This window comes from Mauremys reevesii, linkage group 1 (genome assembly GCF_016161935.1).
Source record: "Mauremys reevesii isolate NIE-2019 linkage group 1, ASM1616193v1, whole genome shotgun sequence".
Lineage (NCBI taxonomy): Eukaryota > Metazoa > Chordata > Testudines > Geoemydidae > Mauremys > Mauremys reevesii.
In genome coordinates, this window is record NC_052623.1 from 294,901,848 (window position 1) to 294,924,930 (window position 23,083).

Consider the following 23,083-nt stretch of genomic DNA (forward strand, 5'->3'; position numbering starts at 1 on the left):
ATATCCAGAGAGCCAGAACCCAACAATAAAGGATAGCTAATGCCTCTGAGAAGCAAAGATAGAATATTTGCAGGAAGTATTTTAATGCAGGAACATCTGAAGAAACCTTCATAACTCTTACCACTTTTACTGTTTATGAGCCTATCTGCCAAGTTTCCCAGTATTCTTCTGCCTAGTAATGAATATGAGCTAGCCAGTTAAAGGTAGAAGATAAGAGCAGCATACACATAAAAAAGAATGTTTCTTGCTGTGATATTAGCAGAACAGTTAAGTCTGAAGCCCAAATAATAGTGCAGAGCTCAAAATAATTCATGTTCACATTTTAATCACAGGCATCTCATGCTTCTCAGGTTTAACCTTTTGGAAAAATGCTAGTTAGTAAAAGTTTCTCCAATCTGAGTTGGAAACTCATGGCAAAAGAGCCTGTTTTGAAATGCAAACCTTTCATTTTTAGGGCAAGTTCAGTTGATATTAATTCAAAATATCCTTGCTACAGGATAGAGTATTTAAATAAATGATTGTTACTCCAGTTTAGTAAAGGAAACATGTTTCTCTACCAGTGGATTCCAGAAGGGTTCTATTAAAAAGAGCGAGTAATGGATTTGCAAAGTAAAACAAACAGAGAGAAATTTTGTTCCACAAAATGTATCAGACTTTGTATTACTCTCTTTCTTCTGAGTTCTTTAAATATCAGTTGGACAAATGACAACAAATTGGGCAGATAATTAGCTGGTGTAAAAAACTGAGGATCAGGTCCAATGTTTGTGAAGAAATAATCTTTTTTTGGATGGATTTTTTATTAATGTAATGACTTTAAGAACAGATTGGCAGCCGAGTTTGAATCTGGGATGTCTAGCTCCAAACTACAGACCTGTCCCACTTATGCTAAAAGAGTAACATGGTTAGGTGCCGTGTGTTATCCTTCACACTTCAGAAAAGAAGGCAGCCGCACAATTACTGAGCTCCATCCTATAGAAATCACACAATCTTGTTTTCCGACAGGACACTATTCACTAGAAACACATTTACAGAAACACACATCATTTGTGAAGAAGAGCTCTGTGTAAGCTCAAAATCTTGTCTCTCTCTCACCAACAGAAGTTGGCCCAAAGGTATTACCTAACTCACTGTGTCTAGTATCCTGGGACCAACATAGCTACAACAACACTATGTGCTGTAAACACTGGCATTCTTTACTTCCTGACCTAAATTGGAGTGCGATTTTGCTATTAGAGTTATCATCTTTCACTGCAGTGGCAGCTGCATCTCAGTGATAGATAGCAATAGTCTATATAATATAATTAATACTGCATATATTCTGTAAATCAGTTTGTATTGTGCTTTGCTATCCTTCTTAAGGAATGGAGCTCATCATTAATTGTGTGAATCAAAAACTCTGCTGTTGTCAGAAGACATAGGAAGAGCTAAAACTGTATGCCACAAATCACTTTCATCCTAGGCCTTGGTGTTTAACAAAACAGAGGCTTCTGTGGAAATCGTATGTTATTTTTTCATATCAGTAAACCAAATCTTTAACGCCTCCTTTTTTTAATAAATTCTCTCTGTCTTTTTTTCTCATCCTGCATCAATTATATTGACTTAAATAATGGAAGAACTCTACAATTGCTCAATTGCTAAAAAAAATTTTTTTAAATCATAAACCCTCTCCAATTCATATTTTGTGCCTCAATCAAGAGTCCAAATTAATTAATTGCTAGAATAAATTAATATCAGCTGTGGACACTGGCTATGGATCTTTTTCAAACTTAATTAGTAGCTCAGACATTCATTAGAAATGGGGATTTTTTTTTCCAACAGAAAATAGTTGCTTTGATAGATGTTCTAGCACTCATATACCAAAAACAAAAATGAACCTTTTAAATATATGTTGGGAAATCCATCTAGGTAGAGATCAGTAGAAACAATTTATTTTATTTGGATACATTTGGATAATCACCTCTTGTGATTTGTGATTCTCCTACATATGCATGTTCTGTATCATACTTCAGGTGGACATATATCAAGTTACATTGTGTTCCCTGAGTTACAGCCTCATGCAATAAAATATCTTGTTTTCTCTCTCAAGTCAAACAAGGGCAAAATTCTCCTGTTAGACTTTGATGTGTAAGTACTTATCTCTGAAAAGTGAGTAAGTCTGTTCTGGGATGATATATTTGTTTTAGTACAGTGAAACACTATTTCTGGTGGTTGAAAATCCCTCAACTGCAGTCCATTTCAGAACCGCAAGTGTTTTGCACCTTAGGTGAAATGATTCTCCCTCCATGCCCTTCTCTGCTCCGAGTTGGCTGACCACATTTGTTTGAAGGAAATTTATGTTTCAGTGCAAAAATACAAGCAAGATCATCATGTACGTCCTTAATGGATTTTGTTCCATTACAAGAACCTGTTCCCCATATATTCTAACTTCTGTATATGTTAACCATTTAAAGAGGCACTACCTGTATGATACAGACCAGCACTCAGAAATCTACAATAGCAAACACTCATCATGGATTTAAATTTAATTCAAATCTAAAGAAAAATATGTCATCTTCTTGGAAGCAATCAGAGATCGGACACTAGAAATGGACAGGCTTTTCCCAAACACATTATGAATATTAATCTATGAAGAGGATGAAACTGAACAGAAAATACTCACAGGAAGTGTCACAGCAGGCTACAGCATGAAATGGCATATAGGATGACTACTGTTAAAATGGGGAGAATGGCTCACACCTATTTGTGGAATACCAGGAGATGATAGTATTCTGACAATTAGTGGTGGTATAGTCACTGATGTACCATAGCTGAAAATCAGGCATGCTGCAGTGAAATGCATGCCATGTGACACAACCATGCAGTCCTGGCTACTTTCTTTCTGATTCCTTGGTGAGAGTAAATATGTTTGAATGGAGGAATTAGGACAGGAGTTACTAATCACTGCCATGTTTATCACATATGGTATTCTTAGAATCTGTTTTCCAGAACTGTGGCATAATCTTTCAGATTATTTGTTGGGTCCTTGGTCTTTCAGAGAAAATATAAAGGTACTTCAGCAAATGCAGGCTAGAAAGATATTTGTAGTTTTAGGACTGAAATGAGTAGGAGAGCTCATTTTGTATTTGGATGCTAGAATGAAAGCCTTTGATTAAACACTCGCTGACCAGAAGTTTCCGAAGTGTGACTCTGTGAATTCTTCATATCCTTGCACAGTGATATTAGCAGATGGAAAAACTCATTTGTGGTTAAAATGAATTTGTTGATAGCTGTTCTGTCTACACCAAGACAGTTGAACAGTAGGAGTTAATGGTCTCAATTTTGTCACAGAGATTTGTGCTAACTATATGCCCTCCTATAGAGGATTGTACACTATACAACCACAACTGAGAAATTCTTCTCCACCTTCTTCATTTGTGTTGAAGAAGCAAAACTAATTTTATCTGATTTTCCTGCCATTATCAAGCCTGTTGATATTGTTCTGAATAATTTGGATTCAATTTTAGAGACTTTTTGCAAAGGAAATTTAATTTTCAGTATGTTTCTATTGCATTTAAGTAACCCTGGCGCCTTCCTCCAGTGATCAAAATATCACTAATAAATTCCTGTTAACCAAATACGGTGTATTCTAATGGAAAAAGCTTTCATCTTAGGTTTCATTATTAGTGAATGGAAGTCATTGAATGGTTGGTTTGTTTTTGTTTTTTTAATTATTCATGTATTTTTTCTCTATGTGAAATGGATCACAACATTTTTAGTACTAAGGCTTTGATCCTACATGTAGTTAATGCATGTGCTTAGCTTTACTACTCAGATTCATAAAGTTAAGCACATGCATTAAATCATTGCAGTATTGGGGACTTAATTATCTTTACCATTCAAAAATGTTCTACAGTTAATGAAATAGGTGAGCAGCTCGTTTGCAAGAAGCAAAACAGAGTAGAGCCTATTAGACCTGTTTTTAATTAAATGTTGCATAAAGATATTGAGCTTTGAATCTTCTTATCAATTCTATTCCATTCTTATACTGTGCTCATTGCTACATATCCCAGTATATGCATTCAAGGTGACTTGCAAATGATCTTAAATAAATGGGATTGTGCTTTTTTTAAAATCTACTTGTTTTACCTTAAAAAATACTAAGAATGTCAAGTCCAGTCTGCATTGATTTAGCTGGAGGCCCTGCTAGTTCTCTCACAGCATGTTCACTATGGGGTTGTCTACAAGAACGGTTTCGTTTGCAACAAGCTGGGATATAAATCTACCCTGCACTCACCTGCCACTCATTGTGTCCATGTGGACCTACTGATATATTCTAATAATTCCTTAGTGCACCTTGATCTACCCCTTTGAAACGGAACTATATTACATCACACCAAGCAAGAGTTTCACACTCCTGAGCAACATAAATTTTACCAACATACGTGGTAGTGTAGACATGGCCCGAGTTAGTGCACATTGGTAAGGTCCACATGAACTGTTAGTGCATGGCAGGTTAATGGTGGCCCTTCACATTCCAGCTTGCCATGAACAAAATGTTTGTGTAGAAAAGCCCTATGACTTTCATGCCTTAAATGAAAGGGTGGGAGGTTGAATCTCTCTCAAAAGCTTCCTTTGTCTAAAATGTTAATCACGGAAGTTAAACAGGTGTTAACAAAACCCAAAAGTGTGACTAAAATTCCTTTCCCCTCTCATTTGTTTAGTTCCCATTCACTGCACTCTTGAGGGCATCATCACTTCACTAGTTATCCAGTCATCTTAGAGTCTTCCAAGACACACAACCCTGAGGGCATGTGTATACTATGGAGACTTTACAGGCATAGCTATGCCAACGTACCCCATAGTGTAGGTGCAGCCTACACCAACAGAAGGATTTTTTCCATCTGTGTAGGAACACCACTTCTCCGAATAACAATAGCTAAATCATGGAAGCATTCTTCTGTCAACGTAGCTAGCTGCATCTACACTCAGGGTTATGTATGACATAACTTCGCTGGTCAGAGGTGTATTTTTTCACACCTCTGACCAATGTAGCTATATTGATATAACTTTCAAGTGTAGACTCAGGCCATGTCTACACTACCACTTATATTGGCAAAATTTATGTTGCTCAGGGGTGTGAAACTCACCCGCAAGCAACATAAGTTTTGCTGGCATAAGTGATAGTGTGAACAGTGCTATGTCGGCAGGAGGGCCAACGAGGTGGGGGGAGAGGAGGGGAAGGGGACCTGCCCCGGGGCCTGGTGACTTAAAAGGGCCTGGGGCTCTTGGCCACTGCTGCGGCAGTAGCCAGAGCCCCGGGTCCTTTAAATCACCGCCGGAGCCCCAGGTGGCGCAGGCTGGGCAGCATGGAAGGTCTGGCTGGGGGAGACTGATCCCCAGCCCCACCCCTTCCGCCCAAGGCCCTACCCTTTCCAGGGGCCCGGAGTTGGGCCCCTGTACCGATAAGTCTTTTATATTACTTTCACCCCCGGAGCTACCCAACATAGCTACCATTGCTCATGGAGGTGGTTTTATTATGTTGGCAGAGAGCGGCTACATGAGCGATCTCAGAGCAATGCAGCTACATCAGTACAGCTGTGCTGCTGTAAGTTCACTAGTGTAGACATGACCTCAGTCCAAGTTTCTAGTGTAAAAAACAGGCAGACCCCACCACTCTTTCAAAGAAACAAACCAACAAAATAAACCATTTTCAGGCCTTCTAGATTCATCATAAAGAAATAATGAACAGGAACAAACTCTGTTTTTTCCCCTTTGCTTGTCATCTTTAGGACTTTGTCTGAACTCTGTAGCAAAATATTCTTGGTCTTTGCATTCATGAACCAGAATGGCCTCTTATGGCAAGTTTTCAGCCCTCCCATTGACTTCTATTGCAGATGCAGATGGTCCCCCTTTATTTATGCATACAAATACAGATTTAGGCACTTTAGGAAATCTTAACTTGAAAATGTTTGCCTCATTCTCCTGGCCCTACGTCCTCCACCTTTGATCATGTTGCTTTGAAAGTAGTAAGTATCTTGAAACAGACATTATTAAATTAAAAGAAATGCCCATTGACGTACTCAGGGGAAACAAAACAGGTTAAGAGAGAGTCCCCTCCCCAGAGGTTTCCTAGTTGTGAGTTTGCCAACCTAAAGTGGTTGTCCATCTAATCCTAATAGCGTGTGGTTTAACTTGATCAGTTGAATGACTAAAGTGGGTGCTTTTCTGGATAGCACATCATCATTTTATGGTTGAATAGTTCTATTTTTAACTCAGATTGTTTTATACATATGAAATGGTTTGGATGCATTTTACATACAGAAGGATTACAACAGATGGTGAGGGGCCACAGAAGAGCAAGCTACAGCTACCAAAATTCCTTTGTGAAAGAAATGCCAGAATGTTGCATCTCCACAGGAAATAATAGATCTCTTTCATGGTACTGTATGTTTTTATTATGTTTAGACATAAACATGAAGGATAAAGGAAAATGTATCAAATGAATCTGTAAATTATTTCAGTGCTGATCAATTGTTGTGATGCTTTAATATAAACCATGCAAAGAAAAATGTGCATGAAATACATTCTACTATGTACCGCATCTAACCCAGAGCATATATTGTAAATAGCATAAATATTGCGTTTTCATGTAATATCTTAATTTTATTTAATGGCAGGTATTTTTAGATTTCATGCTAACTGAAATACAACAAATATTTGGAAAATAATGGGTCCTATAAGTAATATGATGATATGATGTTCATGAAACCATCACATGATAAGAATGAAAAACAATGGAGCAGTGAATACTGATAAATGCAGTCATTATAGATCAAGTATATTTTCTTTTATCTCACTAAGTAAGATGTATAAAGCTTCAGGGGCCCAAATCCAGCAAGGCAGCTATAAGTACATGCATAACCAAATGTGTGTGAGGCGTCCTGTGGAAGTTAATAGGACTACTCGTGCCAAATTGGGACCAGAACTGTCTCTGTTCTGGAAAATGACTGTAAAATGCCACTTACTAGCTTGACAGGTCTGTCCATATGTACATTCAGAGTCACAGCTGGTAATTTTAGTGGTAAAAGCAAGTCTTAATGTTATTACTGAAAAAAAACATCACAACTCTGGGAAAGTGACTTCAATTCTTTTCTTTTCTGTGGCATCATCCACAGAATTGTTAACCAAGTTCCAGAAAGCTCCTTCCTGCAGGTTTTCCCATTGAAGAGGGACAAGGGAAATTCAGTGAGGTTTCCCTTCATGGAATTACTTCCTTCCTTTAGGAGGGAAAGTGGCGGGTTCTGTGTTCCCAAAGCCCTCAGGTCTCAAGGTGTCTTCTGTGGCACAGGGCCACTGTCTCTGGCCAATTATTAATTTCCATGTCATAGCTTGATTTATTTTAAATGTATAATATTTATCCAGACACATGTAAGTGTAATCAGGCATTCATTTTAAGTGTTGTGATTAATCTTTTATAAAGTCGATTTTAATGTGTGTGATGTTACAGTAGCAGCGTCCCTCAGTACCCTTGAGGTATTGAGTTAGTGCTCTGAAATCATAATGGACAGATAGGTACATCATGCATTTGTTTATTATGTCTCACGGAGTGGTAGGAACATAAAATTAGCTGATGCGTGCATGTAATCTGTGTGCCAATGTGCTGGATGGATGGCTTTGGGCATTACAGCTGTAGGGCCAACAGGATGGGTTTCTCTTTTGAGAGTTTATCATTTTCTCTGTGTGATTTTTACAGATTTTGCATCGGTTTTATTTAACTCTGAGCACTAATAAAAGGCAGCAAGCAGTTAGTTCACTTCCAAAATGCTGTGGAGGGCTCTAGTTACAAAAGCTCCATGCAGCATGGTGCAGAGGAGAGCAAAAGTAGGGAAGGCAGCTGGAAATAGGGCTCTTCATGGAAGAGAGAAATGTCTGAATAATCAGTCTTCATGTGGCTGAAGTGCAGGGGTGGAGAAAGGGAACTCCATCCCTACACAGTACAGCCCCACCATAGTAACTGCTTCGTCTCCCTCCACACCACTTGCATGCTATGGTAGGGCCATGCAACCTCTGTAAACGTAAATCCTGCCTCTCTTGCCATTCTGCGTCCAACCTATGCAGAGTCAATGCAGCGACTCCCTCTTGCACAAGAGCTGTAGAATCCTCCCTGAAGTGCCCCTTTCTGCATGCACACACTGCTTGACCAGCCGCAATGGGAGACTAAAGCAATGCAAAAGTCTTCGCACTGGCCCTTCTCGCCCTTGATTCACTCAGGAAAATTAGTAGGGTTTTGTTAGGTTGGTTGGCTTTTGTTTTTGTTTGGCACCCTAATATTGTTTAGGCAAAATCTTTCTGGGAAACTTTGCTGAGGGGCACGCTTTTTATTAACATCTTATTTCTGTCCACTGCCCCAAAATAGTAGCAGAAAATATCTGTTCATGTGTGGAATTGTTGAGTTTATCTCAGTGACACACAGCATGAAAAATGTTTCCCTTCAATTATTTTTAACAGTGTGAAGCAAATCATAGTTTTTCTCCAAATGTCATTGAGAAAAGAAGGCTGGCTACCTGTTCGGAATTGCCTGTGTTTTCAGTGGGCAGTGTATATGGCATTCAAAACTGATGTTGCTAATTAAATAATACATGCAGAAACCAAGAGTAAACTGTAGTCTGTTCAAGTCACCCCTCAGGTGCTGTGTGTCACTTGGTAAGATTCAGCTCATTAGCGGTAATAAAGTCATTATGTGCTTACAAAGCTAGAAGCAGCTGGACTGTAAAAAAAAAAATCACCATATACTGCTGAATCTATGTGTGTGTGTGATTTTAATGAAATAACATTGAATTAAAGCTGTTTTTTGTGTGTGTAATTTGAAATTCAACAGATCAGTTAAATTAACTGTTGGCAATCTCTGAGAACAGCATGCAGATAAAACGTATGGGATATTCACGGATGCATAAAACCAGAAGGGACCATTATGATAATCTAGTCTGACTTCCTATATAGCATAGGCCATAAAACCTCACCTAATTATTTCTGCATCAAGCCCATAACTTCTGTATGAAACATATATTTTTAGAAAGATATGCAGTTTTTATTTAAAGACTTTTAATATAGGATCGACCACATCCCTAGTTAAGTTGTTCCAATTGTTAAGTATCCTCACTATACAAAAAAATATATTCATTATTTCCAGTTTGAATGTGTCTAGCTTCAGCTATTGGATCGTGTTATGCCTCTTTTGGCTAGAGTAAGGAACCCTATGCTATCAGAAATCTTCTCCTTAGACCATGATCAAGTCACCTCTTAAACTTCTTTTGGATAAACTAAATAGATTGAGTTCTTTAGTCTTTCACTATAAAGCATGATTTCCAAAGCTCAAATCATTCTTGTAGCTCATTTCTGAAGCCTTTCCAATTTGTCAACATCATTTTTGAAGTGGGGACACCAGAACTGGACAGAGTGTTCCAGTAATGGTCTTGGTCTTACTGATGCTTTTATGCACCTCTTTTGATAAATTATTTAGATTTCCAGAAAGCTAATTATAATATTTGGAGAATTATGTGCATTATGGAATACTAGCAAAAATAATTAGAATAATCAAGATATGATAATGCAGAATGTGCAGTCAGATATGGTGACAACATCAGCCAGTCATTTGCAGTGAGAATGGAGTAAAGTAAGGATGTATTATGTCCCCACTATTGTTTGCACTAGTCATTGACTATCTCATGAGGAAATTAACCGCAGAAGGCAACTGAGGAATTTTGTGGATGAATGATAAAGCACAATTGGATAATCTCATTTTTGCTAATGAGATTGTCCTGTTTAATGAAAAAGAAGACCCAGCTTTGGCCAGATACAACAAAACAAGTTGGTTTGTTCATCAACAATCAGAAGACAAAATATTTGGCTATAAATGTCCCAAAAGTAACCTTTAGAGTCAGAGAAGAAATGCTAGAAATAGTAAGTCATTTTACCTGTCTAGAGAGTGAAATGTACAATAATGGGAATATTATGCTAGATGTCAAGAAACAAATATCAAAAGCAGCAAACTACTTTCATAAACTTGAAAAGATTTGGAAAAGTAGCATGAGTGGCACTGACACAAAAAACATTTTTTTTTAACATTGGCGTCATGTCTGTCCTCCTTTATGGAGCAGAGTCATGGAAATCTAAAACAGAAATTGATAAGAAGATCAACTCCTTCCTAAGTAAAGGCCTGCGAAATATCTTCAGAGTCCTTTGGAAAGAGTTTTTTCCAATATCAGAAATTCTAAGTAGAGAAAACAAATCTAAAATCATCAAGTATGGTAAGAAGATGATCATGGACATGTATAAGACATGGTTTAAGGATGCCGCCAACATGACTTCCATGGCAAGTGATAATTCTGGAAAGAGAAAAAAGGACGACCTAGAGAAGTATTAGGCAGAATGACAAAGAAGCCAAATCCATCACCATAACAGTCAGAATTCTAAACAGACCAGCACAAGAATGAAATAAATGGTGGAAATTGGTGGATACTTTATGTACCTGAGGATGTGGGAGGATAAAGAACAAAGAATAATGCTGTATATAGCGGTGGTTAACACCTCACTCCTACTACTTGATATTCTCCTGTAACCCTTGTACATCTAAGGATTACATTAGCTCTTAGACACTGCATTGCACTGGGAAATCATGCTCAAGTAGTTCTCTACCATGATCCCTATATTCCATTCAGAGTCATTGCTTTCCAAAACACAGTCCGTCATCCTGTAAGGGTGACCTACAGTCTTTGTTCCTAGATGTATCTGACCTTGTATTTGGCCGCATTACAATATGTTGTTCAAGTGAGCCTAGCTTATTCAGATCACTGTGTAGAACTGATCTGTCCTTATGATTATTTACCACTCCAGCAATTTTGTGTTATATGCAAACTTTATTAGTAATGATTTTATATTTTCTTCAAGATCATTGATCAGAATATTGAATAGAATTGGGCCAAGACCAGATTCCAGAAAGAGACCTTCAGCCAATTCTTGGGTGCAAGTTGTCCGGTCCTGCAGATTTAAAACATTTAACTTTAGTAGCTGCTGTTTAACATCCTGCCTAGTTACTGTTGGGATGGAAAGTATTTCATTATTGCTGTAAAAGATGAATACATCAGCCAGCTTCTTTCCAAATACACAACCGAAATATTTATTGAATCCTTCTACCTTTTCTGCACCATTAGTGGCAATTTTATAATCTCCATCTAGTAACAGAACTATACCATTACTAGTGTTCATTTTCTATGTGATTTAAAAAAAAATTTATTGTCCTTAACCATACTGGCCATAGAGCTTCCTCTTCCCTGATAATATGAAGTCACTAGTTAGATATGTGAAATCCAGGGATAATAATTCTCTGTTGTCATAGAAATGTAGATGGAGTCACAGAATTACAGTCTTTTCAGAGGATCTGCAGTTTTCTTCAGAAGCAAACCCCTTTTTATTAAAAGGAAAACTTTAAATTTTCTAGCCTCTTTGGGAATATTTACACAGCCCATGGCAGCAAGCCTCCTAGCTCAGGTGAACAGACATGGGCTAGTGGGGCTCATACCAGTGCTGTAAAATAGCTGAATAGACAGCACCTTGAAGTTGTGGCGTGGGCTGGAGCTTGGGCTCTGACACCCACCTCCGTCACTAGTCTTGAGAGCTCAAGCTCCAGCCTGAGCTGCAGCTCCAAGGCACTGTCTGCACAGCTATTTTCACAGTGCTAGCCCTGCCACCCTGAGTCTGTCGACCCAGGCTGGGAGGCTGTCTTCCACAGGCTGTGTAGACACCCTTTTGATGTAAAGACACTATAGCTTCGACAATATGAATTTCTTTTTGAGGCGGCAGTGAGAAAGAATGAAATAATAGCATCCAAATAGGTGTGAACAACAGCGCCTAAAGTGCAAAATTACCCCATTCATCAACCTGAGTTAGCACATTTTGAATTTAGCAAAAACATGAATGTAAAATTCCCATCAGTGGAAGCAAATTGGATTTATAAATTTAATCCAATTGCCAGTTCTCTGCTTCTGCTCTTCTAATTCTCTAAGCCAGTTCCTGGTTGCTCCTGTATACCATTCCTCTGCTTCTGTCTTCCCAGCCCTTCAGACATAACCCAATCCTGGCACTGTTGCTTCTCTTCTAAAATTCCCAATATGATCCTCCAGCTTCTGCTCTTCCCACCATCCTACAGTGTGCATCTATATGTTTTGTTCATGGTTAAAACTCTACAAATATTTCTTTGTATATGTATGTGTATATTATGTATAAGAATGTTCTATTAGAGCCAGGCAACACTTTTTTGCACGAACTGGTTTTTAAAAAAAAAAACGTTTTCAACAGCAATTTTTTTGTGGAAAATTGTCAACTTCATCAATTTTTAAAATATTTTTTACCAAAATTGTTTTCAAAATTCAGGTTTTGGTAAATAACAAATATAAAATGTGATTTTGATAAAAATTTGGTTCAAAACTTTTAACAATCAATTTCATGAAAATGGGAAATGGGTCAATTTTGAACTCTGTAAAATATAAACAAGAAATTTTTGTAATTTTTGCAAAATTGTTTTCCTGTTTTTGAACAACTCTATGATCTGTTCTCTGTATGTGTATTTTTAGCGTACAAGAAAAGATCGGGTTAATAAAAAGAAGAGAAAAAACAGAATAACACCAATGAAATCTTGGGAACTTAACTTCATTTCAGGATGACAATTTGAAATCTCTAATAACACATTGTACTTTAAAAGACTTATGAGTCATAATGTGTATTCAAACCACATTAAGCAAAAGAATGAAAGTACATGACTTGTCAAGGCCAATTTCTAATCTTTTTCCAGGTCATCAAAACAAATAACATTCTTTAATATTTCATAAGGAAAAATATGTATCTTAGTTAAATCCCATAGACAGTCAATGGGATTTAGACTCCTAAATGTATAAAACACTTCTGAAAATGAGATTTAGGTTCCTTAATCATTAGGTGTTGCAACACCTAAATACTTTTTAAAATCTGGGCCCTGGATATTATGGTGATGGAGGGTCATATAAATGCCTAAAAATAGATCTTAATGTAATCTAGCAGGACCTTATGGCTTATGCTAGAGTATGCAAACATAAAAAAGGAACATATGTAGTGAAATAGTTTTAAAAAAATCCAGTTCCAAAGGTTCTGTCTATCTTCTACACCATCACAAATAAAATATACATGTAATACCTTCTTTCTGTACTTTAGAATGTGTTTACCAGAGGAGTTTTAAATGTAATTATGGCTCAGTATTAATCAAATTTTATACTAAAATATTTTACATACAGTGTAATATGACAAACCAAAAATGTGGAAAGGGAAATATTATGGTTTAGTGGATAGGATGCTGGACTGGGCATCTGGAGACCTGGGTTTTATTCACAGCTTTGTCACTGACTTGTTGCATGACTGTAAGCAAGCCACTTCACACTTCTGCTACTTTTTCTCCATTGTAAAATGTTTTGAGACCCATAAATGAAGAGTTCTATATGTGACCTTAGAATTATTATTTATTATTGAAAGGAGCTTCATAGTTTGCAATATTTTGTGACCTATTGAGATACACAGTGAATCAACACTCAGTTTATGATTAAACTTCTTTATTTTGATTACAAAAGCAGTTCTGAAGTTAACAGCCATGGGACCAAATTCTGTTGTCTATTATATTGGTGCTGTAATAGGGAGCAAAATTTGCTCCAGGAAGAAAAATCTATGCAAAGAGGGAGTAAAGGTCACTAGATACACAGTGTCAATCCAATCAATAATAACACAGGCTGTTGGAAACCTGATGTTGTTTATCATTTGAGATTAATATTTCAATGGGCTAAAATCCCTCTCTGTGTTCAGAGTCAGGTTGCTCACAGGTAGCTGCACGGTGGAACCTGTAGAAAGAAGCTATTTGTATACAGTAGTTTTATAGGGCTACTCATTCTGGATATGGGATCTTCTTGTTGATACCTGGTGGATGACTAACTTACGTAACGCACCTTCTAGACCTCTCTGTGCAGATTTGCTAATTACTATGAGACGCATCCTCTCTGTACATTCCAGTTCTGGTAAACTGCAGGAACAGCAAGTAGCTGTGGTGTCCCCCCAGGGAGCACACCTCAGCAGTTCTGGGACCAGTTAGGTCTCTAGCAATAACACCAGGCAGTCACTTTCTAGAGGCTGAATGGGATTAGCTTTTCTTTCTCTGTTGACTTAGAAACCTGCATGATTAGAGCTGATTATTGATGTGAAAATGAGATGCACAGAATTTTGCACATGGATGTGGACACAGCAGCAGCACCTGAACGGCTTTTGGAAAAGTAAGAGACTCTATCAGGTTATTCAGTGTGATATAGGTCTGCTTAATATAGTAAACTGATATAGTGAGTGGATAACACTTATTGTGTGCAGGAAATGTTGGATTGTATGCACTGTAGTATTTTTGGTCTTGTATTTCCTGTATGGTGAACAGAAAACTCTAGCGGAGTCATCCATTTTTCATAGTAACCCAAAAACTGATCTTTGTATTGTTGTCATGGGGCTGTATCTTTAACACAAGGGAGACCTGGGAAATAAACTGCCAACTATGGGCTCATTTGTAGCCATGCAGCTCCATTGAATTTGTCTTAATTATTGCTGCAACAATTTGTGGAAGGTATTATATTTCCAAAGCCTTTTTGTCACAGGGACAGAACACTGCATATTAGCAAAATTTAGAATTCCGATTAACTTAAAAAAATATTTTGCTTGTTCTTGCTGCTTGTTCTGCTCAACAAATGCAAAGATTTTTTTAAAATCTGCATTTTTAATTTACACTTTTTTTTCCTCATTTTCCCTTTTTCCCCTAAGAGAGGTAATTATTTAAGAATGCAATATCTGTCTGAAGAGCTTTTGGGGAGGTTTTCTGCTTGTCAGAAGAGGTCATAAAATCTTAGAAAAAAGACAGGGAAAAGAGCCATTTAGTTCATCAACCCTTTCTCCATACCCACTATAGGGCTGTTCTATTATATTTTTGACTGCTTTGGTCCCAATTAAGTCAGCTTCCCCCCATCACTTTAGAAGATTTGCATACAATCTAATGTTTATCATTGTCAGGAAAGTTAGTTCCAGTCTAGGAGAGAGGCAGGGAGCAATTAACCCATAAATTATTTGGTATAAAGATCAGAGATGTCTACATTTAGCTCACATGTCACCAGTTTTGCCACAGAAGCAGCTTTTATTCATGCAGATAAACCTGTTGATTTCAATGGGATCATTTGTGTGGATTGGAATGATTCGTGAGTAAGTGTTTGCAGGATTGGACCCTTAACTAAATTGATTTCTGCCTTATCATAGTTACATGCTATTAGGCTCATAAATAATAGGAGCTAATTTGTCAGAATAATTTTAAAATCAATGGCTTCTACTTAGTGTTATGGATTAAAATAAAACAACTACAATATCATATGAAATTCCTTTCTCTGCATGGTACTGTCATATATAGTATATACATACAATATAATATATAATTTAAAGCACCTTCTCCTGAATTTTTTAAAAACTGTAGTAAATTAAACATGTAGGACCAAACATGTTTGGCAGGGACTGCTATTCTTATCCCATGTAGGGCATGTATATGCAGGTGCAGCCAGGTGCAGCTCCACTGATGAATTTGGCCCCTGATTTTCAGTTTAGATCCAATCATGAATACACCCAGAAGCTATGGACTCTTATCCTAAAATGGAGCAGTAGCCACAGAACTGAAAAGCAAATGAATACATATCTTTTCCAATAGTTTTTGACAACTGAACAGTCTTTTTTTTTGTATAGATTTATTTATTTTTTTTTTATTTTTATAAAGACTTGATGCCCAATAAAGTTCCTTTCTGACTGTAAATGTGAAAAAAGAGCGGGTATGTTTACACTTTGAGCTGGGGGTTTGATTCCCAGCTTGGGGAGACGTACTTGTGCTAGCTCTCATTGAGCAAGCGAGCTAAACACAGAGCGTAGCTGCAGCAGTGCGAGCTGTGGGACTGGCTGACTACCCGCAGCACATATCCGCCTGAAAACCTAGGCATGTATCTGAGATGGCTTGGGCATCCCGTCACTTGTGACAGCACGGCTACACTCTGTATTTCACTCCCTAGCTGAATGAGAGCTGGCGCCAGTATTTCTCCATAATCCCATCTTAGAGTGTAGACATATTCAGCAAGACTTGAAGGCCAGACCCAGGGAAATACTGAAGTCATCCACATAAGTATCTTCAGGGAGTGTCATCTCACTTTCCTACCCTGAATCCAATGCAGCAAATGCAATGCAAGCAAAAGGGCAAAGTGTAAGATGAGCAAAGTACAAGTATAAAGCAAGCAGTTAATCAGTTAATATTTGCTCAGTACTTTCAAGAGTTAAGCCTTGAACAAATCCTGACTAGTGTTATATGCTTATTAAGCAGGAAGGGCAAAGAGGATTCACAATGGTAAGTGGTGACAGTGCTGCTGTGATAGTTGAATTTGCAATGCCTGTAATAAAAATAAAACATAAAGAAGTGATAGTGGTAATAAAGTCTATGCATTCCAAATTGCTAAGTATTCCACTTGTTGAGTAAATTCCTTTTGGGAAAGTACAATATTAAAAACACTTACAAATAAAATGTATCCTAAAAATGAAGAGATGTTTAAGGATGGGAAGATGATATAGGAGGACTGTGGGGTTTTTCTTTGCATGATTTATGAGTGTAAACTTTCTTGAATGGCTTGTTTTAACACCTAGAGCCTGGGACAGGCATAGCAAACAAATCTGAATACATAAAGAATGAACTACCCTTTATGTTGCTGTCAATCTCTTTCTAAATTTTATTAGGAAAACTGGATTATCTGTTTACAAAATGTTAGCTGGGAGGGATGCCCTGACTATTGGAATGGTAGAGACAATGTTATTTCCCCCCCAACCCCTGACCAACACACACACACTGAAGGGCCCTGGCTTCCAATCATTAAAGAGTTGGCGGTAATGTTAAAAAAAAAAAGGCACTTTCTTGCTCTCACTGTTTGACTTCCCAAATGAAAACCTCATTAAAGAAATATAAATTGGACTGTGGCCTCTTAAAGTTTTTTCCACAGTGTTTAGTCAACACAAGAAAAGCTTGTCCCCATTTGCAGCATCTGGTGTCCAACATAATTCTCAAGAGTCCAACATGGGCAGTATTAGCAGCCTAGACTGGAGAGGGAGACCTAAAATAGCAAACTGACATTTATGTCTGTGAGAGTCATGCAGTTAAAACCCTGTATGAGTCATAGAATATTAAGTGTTAGTATTTCCGCTTAAATGTAAACTATACTTTTGGTCTTCAGTAGTACATCAGTATCTATCCATTCAGCTGCTCAAGAGAAGAGAAATATGCACCTCAGAGTCTGTATGGATATGATGCATTTGGTATTGCCAGCTCCAAGAGTTCAAAAATCATGAGATTGTCTTTAGTTCATGAGTTTGGTTTTTTAAACAATAATAATACAGCTAGTATTTGATTTTGGAGCCTATAGGTTTCACGTTTTGAAGCAACCATGAGGCTAGAAACGTATTCTTTTATCAAATGAATTCTTTTATCAAATGAATTCTGAGGTTCTCACCTATTCGTGATAAAATCATGAAAGTTGGCAGCACTGGAGAGTTCTCAAACTATGGAGATTATTTTTTTCTGCATCAGACCCAGAATGCAGTTCAGGTGATGCTTCTTAAACTATAGGAGGTTAAATGCAATGACAAACATATTTAATATTGGCTGGTTTTGGTTTGTATGGCATTGAAATAGATAGGAAAGTCAATGCTATCAATTTTGTTCCCATATCTTGGTGATTAGAGTTGTATTGGACAAAGCTCAAAAGGTTGACAGGTTCAGTGTAGATCAGCACCTAACAACCAAGGGTCACCTTGAGACATCTTTAAAAGGCCTGGTTTTCAGAAAGTACTGAGCACTCTGGAACACTTGAGGGCAATTGCACCTGTATTTCCCCTTAGTGGGCCAGCAAGGACATTCAGTCTCAGGCCTCCAGATCCCCAGCTGTTGCCTTTCTTGGATGGAGACCCATGTCTCACTCACTTCTGACCAGGTGTGATGGGGTGCAGGTGGCTCTGCAGGGGTTAACTGTGCATTGCAGGCTGAGGAAGCCATGCCCCTTCGCTTCTGCTGGGCATGCTAAGCCTGGAGGCAAGGTATAAAAGGAAACAGCCCAGCTCAGTCTGGGCAGGCTGCTGAAGAGAGAGGAAACCAGCTGCAGGTTCTCTCCAGAGAGCTGCTACAGGACCCAACTTCAGAATCAAGGCACACTGAGCCCCAGTTGGATTCCAGGCTGCCTGACAACCCCAAGAGGAGGCCCTGCCATCAGGAGCTACACCGCCTGGGGACCCCAGAGACCCATGGGAACCTCACTGGTGAAGACAGAGTAGGAAGCAACATGGGGACTTAGACTTTGCTCTGGTGGGTGAACTGGGGAACCAATCAGCATGTTTTGGGAGGATCCCTGCTGACTCCGTGGCAAGTAGCCCCACCATTGCCAGGGCCCTGGGCTGTGGCTCGGAAGAACAGGGAGGGCCCAAGTCCTGAGTGGCACCCCACGTCCCCAGTGGGCCAATAGGCCACACAATCTCACACAGGGGTATGACTTTATTGACTCTGGCCATTAGGTCACACTGACCCGACTGTGAGGGTGGCTTTATCAACTCCATCCATTAGGCAATGCTACCCTGACTATAAGGGGCTTCTGTATTGACTCTGGCCATTAGGCCTCGCTGCCTGAGTGGAAGGGCTGCTTTATTGACTCAGGCCACTAGGCCGTATTACCAGGTTCCATAGTAAGTGTCATTCACAGAGGACCTAACCAGCTCCAGTACAGCCTCTTCCCTTTCTGGTGACCACATGTGACCGGGCACCCCCGTGACCTACCCCCCAACAAATGGGTGGAAAATTAGGGCACTTGCTGAGAAGCCCAGAAGAGAGGGGAATCAGGCAACGAGACCCCTGCACCACCCTGACATGGATACCAAAAAGCTCCTTAAATGGATCTACACTGCACACTTCTGTCAGCAGTGTGTAAAGCACATACTTGCATAGCCCCCATAGCCTGGGTATAAAGAGCAGTGTAGCTGGTGAGGCACTACTTAGGCAACTGGAGTAAGGATATACCTGAAGGGTGCGGGTATGTACTCAAGTGCATACCCTGCATGCTTTCTACTTGCCCAACCCATACTTCGCCATCCACACTGTTATTTTTAGCAAGGTAGTGGTCTGCTGTCACGCCGCTGCTGGAGTCTTTCCCCTCCACATTGTTGGAGCCCTTCTTCACCACAGGTTAAAACTCCAGCAGCAGGGAAAGGCTCTGCCAGCTCCCCATTGCTGGAGCCCTTCCACATCTCAGAAAAAGACTCCAAGACTGGAAAAGCCTCTGAAATGTCCCTGTTGTTGGACCCTTTCCCCACAGTGAAAGGCTCTGACAGCAGGGAGCTGCTGAAGCCTTTCCCCACTACATCCCCTCTGCCAGAGCCTTTTGCTGGCACATATAGCTACACACCACAGTAGATGCAGCCTGCTTTTTGCTGTGACATGTAGCTACATGTACACTACATGCTGCCACCAGTCGTGTGTAGTGTTGACATAGCCAGCTTAATTGTCAACATTTATAAGTAGCACATCATTCTTTCTATGCAAGCCTACTGTATTCTTAGGGTAAAAACACTACAGAGAAAATATACTTAAAACAATAAAATAACCTGCATGCATGCTAATAACCTTACCAGACACTATCCCCACTTTAACATTGGCTCTGGTAGGAGCAGTCCTTCAACTGCCCACCCCCAGGGTTTCCTTTGTGATCACAAGTTCATCACAGCTTCAGCTCAGAACAAGTGCACGGTCTTAAGGGGCCACAGTACCAGCCTTTCCAACCTTTCTCAAAGGATTGGGGCCCTCTGTGGACCAAGGGTCCTGTCCCTTTGCTAGATCAGGAAGAAGGCCCTGAGTCCAGGATATTTATAAAAAAAATACTTTTTGTATGTTGGTCCCTGGAAAATCCAATTTGAACCAGTATATGTGAACCTCTCCAGGGGGCGGCTTTAAAGGGCTGATAACAGAGGAAGTCCATTAGCATCCCCTCCCTATTGGAGAAAGTACATACAGTGCCACAAAAAGACATACAAAATTACATTTTAATGCACTGTACCCCAGAGGTACTAACCCTAATTCAATAAGGTTTAACTTAATTAAATAGAGTTTATCTTAATTTCACAAGGTTTGTTCAGGACATTACAGGATACTGTCAGTCTGTCACTTACCCCCTTTCTGAAAATCAGGCTCTGTCTGAGAATCTCAGGCTGGTCATCCAAAAATTGAAGCAGCAAAATTACCTGTCACTTCTGACAATCTTGGCCATGATGTTTGTCTAAACATTCCAGATCTTTTTGTATTGAAGGGAAGTTTGGAAAACCCAAAAAAGAGGCTTTCTCATGAATATCCTGCTTCCAGCTGGCCCAGAAATAGTGCAAGAATACCATTTTTGGTTTTATTTCAGCTCTTCTCCTTCATGTCCCAAGTACAGCTGGGTGAAATTTTTTGAATAATTTATTGACAAAAATGCGATCTTGAGTGACCCAAAACTGTGCATGAATTTGAGACAAATAGTTTTGGCCATTCAAAAAATGGCTGGAGGAAGAGGTGCTGCTGCTGTTTCTGCTTTCCCCCCTTTTTAGAGCACTCACCAAAGACATGGGAGATCTCGCTTCAAATCCCCTAGAACAGACCCAAAACAGACTTTTTTTTGATTCACCAAAATTTCTGAAAACATTCAGATTCAGTTCAACCCAAACTGATTTTTTTCAGAACTGCCACAAAACTGAAAAATCAATTATTCCCCCAGCTCTAGTCCTGTGGAGGGACAGGAGGGCATGAAAATAAAAAAGTGTTCTGTATCTCCCCAAAAAGGTTCCATTTGCGCAAAGGTTCAGGAAAATTTCTAATTTAACCAGAATGTTTTACTCATCTTTAACTATTTGCAAAATTGGCTGTGAAAATAAACATGCAAGTAATATAGCAAGTCAATAGTGTTGGATTCTTACCTTTAAACTTTCTAAGCTATGTGACGGGCTTTGGTAGTGTGACTCCTATAAAAGTCAATGAGTGTCTTGTGGTTAAAAGTAAGTTATAGTTTGGTCTTGACCAGTACATCAAAGAAAAAATGATCATCTATTTTCTGTCATGTACTAGTTTATAATTCTATATAAAAATGTCATTGCTCCTCCTGACAGCTTCCTGGAAATGATTTCTATATTCTTTAAGCCATTTCACAAAACTACAACAGGAATTTAAATTTCAGTAACTGAGGGTAGTTTGAAAAAACTTATAATACATCTTTCACCAAAGAAGCAGGGAAAGACGGTACATGTTCTGTCATGCTTCAAACTTTACACAGACAGTACCTAGAGACTCCATAATCAGAGAGAAAAAAGAATGTATTACAAAGTGCTGTACTGAACATGCTCAAAAGAGCCCATTACTCTGAGTATTATAGGTAAGCTTTGGGAGGTTGAAATGTGATATGATTGCTTCAATCATGCTGGGCATAAAAATTGTACTGTAGATAATAGCACCCTTTCATTCTCTTATAATAGAGGGAAGTATTTGGTTTCTGTACATTTAATAAGGACAGTTTGGACAATGTTATGCACTAATCATCGCATATTTCTTAAAGAATAAGAGGGTTAAAATGGTTCAGCTGAACTCTCTCTCTCTCTCTCTCTCCCCGTGTTTTCATCTGTCTGTGTATTGTCTTTTGCTCTTGCAGCAGATCATTCCTGTCAACTCTCCGGCATATAACTCAGGAGTAACGAGAGACAAAAGAGTCAGAAAGGGCTGAGAAATCTATCGTTCCAGTGGCTTTGAAATACACCCATACTGATCCTTTTAACAAGCCTGACATCATTTCATTCTCATTTAAAACCCAGGCCTTGGGGAAATGCAGAACCAAATTAAGGAAGGGCAAAAACTAACTTTTCAAGGCAAAGTCAAGGATGGCTCTCAAATGAGTTGTAAACATCTATCTTAGATATGTATATGACCCCCACTACTACAGTATCTGAGCATCTCAGAATCTTTAGTGTATTTAACCTCATAATGTCCCTGTGAGGTCAGGAAGTGCTACTATTACCACTTTACAGATGGCAAAGTGAGGCAGAGACAAGGTCACACTAGAAGTCTACGGTGGAGCAGGAAATTGAACCCAGATCTTCCAAGTCACTCACAGGCTAGCATATTACCCACTTTTCCAGCCTTCCTTTTGTTATTTCCAGGCTATACTTTCTGATAGTACTGAATCAATGGAAAAAATTAGGTTTCAACTTAAAATAGATGCAATATCACATTTAAAGGGAGTTATAGATTTCCATGCATGTTTTTTATTCAATGGGTTTCTTCTTTATCACTTATTAAAGTGCCATTGTATGGTGCAGGAGAAATCTCCCTTCTCCTTATGGAACCCAGAAGATCCTACAATCCTTATGGATTGGCACAGGTCTATTGCATTCCTGCTGCCTCCAGAACCTTTCCTTACACTCCCCCAAGTGGTTTTCATAATACAGAGGGTAACAAAGACTCAGATAATGTTTTCACAATCAGCATTAACTTAATTCCAAGAGTCCTGAAGATCTGTGGAGTACAGTGCCCTGGAGAGTGTACATCCCTCACCCTTCTCCCTGTCCTACCCCTTTAAAACTGTGGAGCCTGAATCCCACTGAGCTCTTATGGTGCAATCCAAAGCCTATTGACTTCAAAAGAGAAACTCCCATTGACTGTAGAGGGCTTTGGATCAGGGCCCTTACAGAGACTCTTATGTGGGGTTATGAGATAGACATAGAATACGGTGAATAGACTAATGAATCTCCATGCTCCCTCCTCCCTCCCCCCCCCTCCCAATGACATGTGATAATCAAGGAGAGGTGAATCCAGGCCCAGGTTTGATGGAAAGGAGATGTAGAGCTGAGTTTCATCATCATATTGAAGACAATGCAGCCCAAAATATCTTGCTATATCACCTAGTATCTTCAAATAAGTGCTGAACAG

The 23,083-nt window shown here is 39.0% G+C and overlaps 1 protein-coding gene across 4 annotated transcripts in view; it reads left to right on the forward strand.

The window, feature by feature from the left end:
- Positions 1 to 23,083, forward strand: part of PTPRR (protein tyrosine phosphatase receptor type R) — a 219,996-nt gene that overhangs the window by 80,370 nt on the left and 116,543 nt on the right. The window contains exon 2 of one of the 4 annotated variants that reach the window (XM_039520866.1): positions 14,219 to 14,321. The exons of the other annotated variants lie outside the window; for them this stretch is intronic. The gene's annotated coding sequence lies outside the window, so the exon portion shown is untranslated. The remainder of the gene's footprint in view (positions 1 to 14,218; positions 14,322 to 23,083) is intronic. 4 annotated transcript variants of the gene reach the window in all.